Here is a 6,708-nt window from a genome sequence, read left to right as displayed (position 1 = left end):
TCCCTCCTCCGTGAACTGCTTTGGTGAGCACGCCGGGTGTCCTGCCTAAGAGGGGGGTTCGGGATCCGGACCGCAGTTTCACGTTAGTCATGTGTAATGTCCCCCAATCGTTTTCACCTGTGTCTAATGTATAAAGCTGCCCTGTTCGTTTCTGTTCGCCGTCGGGTCTTTGTTATGTTACATGTTCACCTGTTGCCGGATGTGTCCCCTGTCCTGTTCTTCACCCATTAAACCCCGGTGATGTCGTGCGATTGCATCCTTCTTCCTCGTCCAGTTTCGTCATCATCTCCGTTCACCTGCCTCGTCATGCCACCATGGTTGTGACACACTTGTTTCAGATGAAAACCACTTGTGAGCTTCTACCTAAATGATCTCTGAAAAAGGGGGTTTATTGCCTACATTTTATTCCTTCAAATGTATTTCTGTAATTTGGAAGCAGATTAGTGAGATTACAGAATTGACAGCCAAACCATCACAGAAGTGTCAAAGTGTTCCTGAGACATTGAATTCATAATGAGGCAACATATGGCCTAGTTCTACTTCTTCCAAATTCTGTATCAACTTAAAGTGAATGGCTGGTGCCACTGTAATTATAAGCTGTGTTCATGTTCTGTATCCTTCTGATTTAAAGCATGACAATGGTGCTAGAAGGCTGACCCATGTTTGACCGTCAAAGATCAAGTAAGCCAGTTTCCCAGGTACCAACTAAAGGTCACTTCAGGTAAAATTAATGTGCATGAATCCACCATCAGAAGAGGGGTTTGAGGGGTTCTGACAGGTTTGCGCTCTTGTATACCTTAAAATTGGACTATGGTGGTGCTAGGAAGTTTACATGAAAATGACATCAGTCATTCAAAAATGAATGTAATTAAACCAATTAAACAGACCAAAAACGATGACACTTGGTCATCTGTCTTTTGAAGTAAATGATAAAATGACAGCCAAAGCATCACAGAAGTGTCAAAGTGTTCCTGAGACAGTGAATTCATAATGAGGCAATATATGGCCCAGTTCTACTTCCCCACTATATAGTTCACTGGGTTATGTGATCTGGAAACAATATAGTTTGCCCGTTGCTTGAGCCACACAAGTGGACCAACAAAAACACAAGTGGACCAACAAGGGTGTAAGAAGAGCTGCTGGGAAAAACCCCGGGGCTTTATTAACAGATATCACCATTATCTACGCCTTCAACATCTGCCTTCAGGGAGCAGCTATTGTATTGAATCATGATTCACCTTTTGCCATCGATTGTCTCATCTTAATGGACCCCCCCTCCCCAACACTCCCAGTCAACCCCGGGCAACCCCTGAAAGGTGTTCATGATCATTTTCACCTGATTTAATTTGAACAGAAAACCGCATAATTTTTTTACATTTTAGACTACTGTTTTGGTCTATTTTATATATCACTTGTATGTAATAATTACATTTACATTTATGGCATTTATCAGACACTTCTATCCAGTGAGACCTGCAATCAGTAGTTACAGGGACAGTGGAGACACTCAGAGTAAAGTTTCTTGCTAAGGGACACAATGGTAGTGGGTGGGATTTGAACCTGAGTCTTCTGTTCATAGGCGACTGTGTCACCCACTAGGTCACCCCAGAGGGATGTGGGGACTATTTTAATGAAACGACTATTGCACACTTAATTCACTCACTTTCCACAACTGCTTTGTCCTGTCATTCAGGGTCGTCGCTGCAGAAGCCTTTTCCAGGACACACACACATAAACACTCACTCGCTCAGATCTATGGACAATTCAGGGTCACCAATTCACCTAGTCACATCAGCAATCTTTCCCGCTCATGTAGATTCCTTCTCTATAATATCAGACGAATCCGCCCTTACCTGTCAACCCAGGCCACCCAACTACTGGTTCAGTCCTTAGTAATCTCACGACTGGACTACTGTAACTCCCTTCTAGCTGGTCTACATCTATGTACCATCCGACCTCTTCAACTCATACAAAATGCAGCAGCACGACTGATCTTCAACCTTCCCAAATTCTCCCACACCACCCCTCTGCTACGTCCCCTCCACTGGCTCCCAGTAGCTGCACGCATCAGGTTCAAAATACTGATGCTGGCCTACAAAGCCAAACATGGAGCAGCACCATCCTACCTCACAGCCCTTATTACACCTCGCACTGCACCTCGTATACTCCGAGCCTCCAGTACTGCTCGCCTGGTCCCTCCATCTCTGAAGGTAAAAGGAAAACATTCATCTTGACTCTTCTCCGTCTTGGCCCCTCGGTGGTGGAATGAACTTCCCCTCGAGGTCAGAACAGCTCAGTCACTGAGCTCCTTCAAACGACAGCTCAAGACCTTCCTCTTTAAAGAATATTTAGATTAACTTGTAACTTTCTTGTTGTCGAACTTTGTGTACAGAATCTACAACAGAGTGAATAAAATAGATGTATTCATAGTTGGGGTCCTAGTGAACCGGAATTGATCTCTTCATTGATGGTAACTTGAAAGCACGTTGTAAGTCGCTCTGGATAAGGGTGTCTGCCAAATGCCGTAAATGTAAATGTAAATGTAAATGTAAATGTAAATGTGTCCATGTCTATGGATGGTGGGTGGAAACTGAAGAACCGTGACGAAACCCGAGCCAACACTCACACAAGGATTCGAACCTTGGAGGTGTGAGGCCACGTTGCTACCACCATGCCATCATGTTGCCTTGAAAATTTTTAATTGTCTTAACTATTTAGAGGAGCATAATATGCATAATTATGTTTTGGGTGCAATATGCACTTAATCTTTGCATCTTTAAAAGAGGTGCAACGTCCATGACAAATTGCCATTATAATGACATGTTCATTTAGCAAAATACCAGTCTTATAATAAACCTGATTTAAAAAAAACTGAATCTTTTAATCAATGACAAAAATAGAAACCACAGCCTGGAGGAATGTAGGGACTATTTTCTAATTCTGAGTGCACATCCCATCAGGAGTGTCGTACAACATGTGCTCAGCCACACCCCCGGTCTCTAATGAACAACTCACCAACAAAAAAGCCATAGATCCTCATAATAAGGCGCCCAATGTATCCTTTTTATAGAAATAAACATAATTGACTCTGAAGGGGCTCAATGAGTAGAATCTAACCTGATGAGATGCTGCTTCTGAAGGTTTAAAATGATGCTTACCTGTAGGTTCTGATCTCAGGCAAGTCTTCTGCTTCTTGCTACAGGGACAATGAGCAACTTTCTTCCGCTGCTGCTGCACATCTGTGATCACTCAAACGTCCTCAGTGTTTCCTCACTTCTAACCCTGCTATCTATACTGGGAGCTTCAGCCAACCCGCCATTTATCGCCACTTTTCACTTGCTCTTCTGCTGTATGCTGGTGAACTTTTCTCACACTATCACCCCATTGATCAGATTTGTCTGTGACTTGTCCAACTCCATGCCACTCTTCATTAGGACCTAATTCAAGCAGCAGTCATGGCTGCATGACAACTGGGTGCCTAGGGCTGTCCCCAGAGTGCTTCCACCCCCACAGCGCAGCAAAGGTCGGCTGGGCAGGTGTGGTATTTCTGTGCCACAACATTAATGAAAGAGGCTGAAGGTGAATGTCAGCAGGTAGAGGGACACGGTGCCAGCAGAGGCAGAGCTGGGGGAGGGGGACGCCACAATCACAGGCCCAGAGACAAGTGCCCCAATTTGTCCTGCATCCCACAGAAATGCAGCTATTACGAAGTCCAGGGGTTTTTGCTTTTAGCGCTGCCCGGTGGTTCACTGACATTTCCAGTTGCAGCTGTTGTAACATAAAAAAAAAAATGTTTCTTTAGATTCATGCCTCACATTATAGTTAATCCTGCTCTAATCAGGCTCTGTACCTGAGCCCATTCAGCAAGAACATAGGTTCGAGTCTGAATCGGACAACAAGAGACCGCTTGCACAGACTGAGTATCTATTTGTTGAATTTCCACATCAACACACCTTCTTCTTAATGAGCTGCTGGTTAGATAATCAGCTCATCCAAAAGGAAATGTTGGAGAACCACATGCTTTGCACCGTATTTCACCCTGTTTTTACTGTAGAAGTTAAAGTAATCCGATTATGCTGGTTATTAGATGGTATAAATGAGATGGTTGGTATTCTTTTTTCTTATTTTGACCAGTTTCAACTAATTGATGTTTTTGATAATTAGCATTTTGATTCAGATGTATTGAGTGGGTTTTTTTACGGAATATATTTTGCAGAGAACAAGTGAAAAAAAACATTTGCTTCAACTGTGCAACCAGAAGAGAAGCCCAAAAGATTGTGTCCCTGATCAATAAAATGATGCAAGCACAGAATATTAAACATGAACATTTATTATCTTTCCCAAATAATTGTAGACTGTTTGTATCCATTGCCAACACGAAAGGTCTGCAGCCAGGAAAAGAATTATCATGACAGATGTGATTACATTCACTGAACTCACACACTTAAACTTAGTTTTACTATGAGTTTAACTTTGTGTATGCGTGAAGGAGCACAGATAAATAAGATATATATGCAGGTTGTATTTTGAACACTTATTCCCACACTGAAGTTATTGAAATGTATTATGAATTGATCAATGTTCTATGCCTAAGCACACACACGTGCACATAGAAGAGACGAGGCCTGTCCTTGAGGCACTCAGAATGGTGCCTCCCTTAGCTGACCTGCAGAAACACATAGTTAATGCAAACACTCACACAAATTATACCACTACGGGTGGTAGTAGCCTAGTGGGTAACACACTCACCTATGAACCAGAAGACCCAGGTTCAAACCCCACTTACTACCATTGTGTCCCTGAGCAAGACACTTAACCCTAAGTGCCTCCAGGGGGGGGGGGCTGTCCCTGTAACTACTGATTGTAAGTCACTCTGGATAAGGGCGTCTGAGAAATGCTCTAAAAAAATGATTGAAACTGTCTTCTACCACAGTCTTCTTGATGTTTTGATGACATGTGATCGAAGATAAGAAAAATGCTGGGCGGATGCGTCGACTGGCTGGGTGTTGTCTTGTTGCGTATTGCAATAAACAGTTGTCTACAATAGTTTCCTGTTGCTTACATTTATTGATCGAATCTTCATCAAATCCTGCACCACTCTGTAGGGCCCTAAGTGACTGTTTACAGTGGCCTTGTGTCAGGATTGGCTGCAGCTGGAGACATCACCTGTGCCCAATCAGGACAGCTTTTAAAAGGCCCCGTCATTGGCCTTGCACCTGTTTAGTAGTGTTCTGAGTTCTGGCAATCACCACACGCCTGCGGGCTAGTTTCAGTTCTCCCCTTTTTGTTTCCCCAGTTTTCTGTCTTATTTGAACCTATTCAGAGCTCAAAGAGTGATATTCTTTCAAAGCAGAAAAATATTTAATTAAAGATCAGGAAATACTTTGAAAAGACCGTGGACCCGACAATGGACCAGAACAAGGAGGCAGAACCATTTCCATCTTCAAGGACTGTCTTTTTTTAGGAGTCGTATAAGGAGCCTTATGAAAGTCTGCAGTTATACCCACTCGGGAAAAAGTCCACTCGCATTTGCCATGAGCACAGATAGATATAGTCTTTTACAAACTGAAATCAGTCCTCCTTCATTCATTATTGTGATGGTGATGGTGACAAAAGATTTTGAGCTCTGTGAAGATCTGATGACTGTGAAATCCATGTATGATTCACACCAATTTCATACTCATTCAAATTTCATTCATGCTCGTCTCCTGTGGATGTCACATCATCGTCTGTGTGTGTGTCCACTGCATGGTGATGATAAAAAGCCACACACTGCGGGAAACAAGCAAGTGTCAAGCAAGTGTGAAATTTTACCAAAAAAAACCCCCGATCATTTAATGGCAGGTAAAATCTCACACTTTCACACAATGAGAGTATCGCTTGTTTCCAGCAGTGTGTGGCTGAAAAGCTTCCTGTCATTACCATGCGGTGGACACACAGCCGGTGTGAAAAGAATAAGTAATAATGACTCGTGGCTGTTGAAACAGATGACGGAACGACGGGAGGGAAAATGAAATGAATAATCAAACAAGACTTTCCCCGTGAATGGACACTTGCTCCTTTTTTCCCCTTCTCCTTTGTTTTTCTCCATTATCAGCCAGGGTTCCTGCTCTGTGCAGATGAGGGGTTGAGATGGGGACAGGCTGTCACTCACACTGGGCTTTGTGAGACTACAAGTGGCCATGCAGAGATAAAGAGCTTGTGCTGCAATGTGCCGCCGGTGGACATCACATCTTGTGTTTGCTTTATCCTGGGGGTTTCTTCTCATTTTTGAGTTCACACAAGTCACACCAACAGCAGCACTTAACACCTTATTAAGGCATAATGATATTTGTGCGAATATTGTGTATAATCACGAGCCCTTATGTCCCACATGTTGAAAAGGATGTCAGGCCTCTGAAAGGAAACATTATCCATATGAAATACAGCCGCCCGAGAAGGCCAGCTGAGGCTGTGATATATGGACCCCCGCCCCACCCACACACACACACACACACACACACACACACACACACACACACACCCCTTGTTTGTGGTGATTTTGGCACGCTGCACTTCATGACCTCTCCAAGATGGAAGGTCCCTGACTGTCATGGTTGCGACTTAGGGGTAATTTTCTGGTGTCAATGTTCTGCCCTTATCCGAAATTGTATTCACCTGTTGTTGAGTGTATTTAAGACGCCCTCTTGTGTCTAGTCCTTGCTGGTT

The sequence above is a fragment of the Denticeps clupeoides genome, chromosome 7 (genome assembly GCF_900700375.1).
Source record: "Denticeps clupeoides chromosome 7, fDenClu1.1, whole genome shotgun sequence".
Taxonomy (NCBI): domain Eukaryota; kingdom Metazoa; phylum Chordata; class Actinopteri; order Clupeiformes; family Denticipitidae; genus Denticeps; species Denticeps clupeoides.
This window is presented reverse-complemented; position numbering follows the sequence as displayed.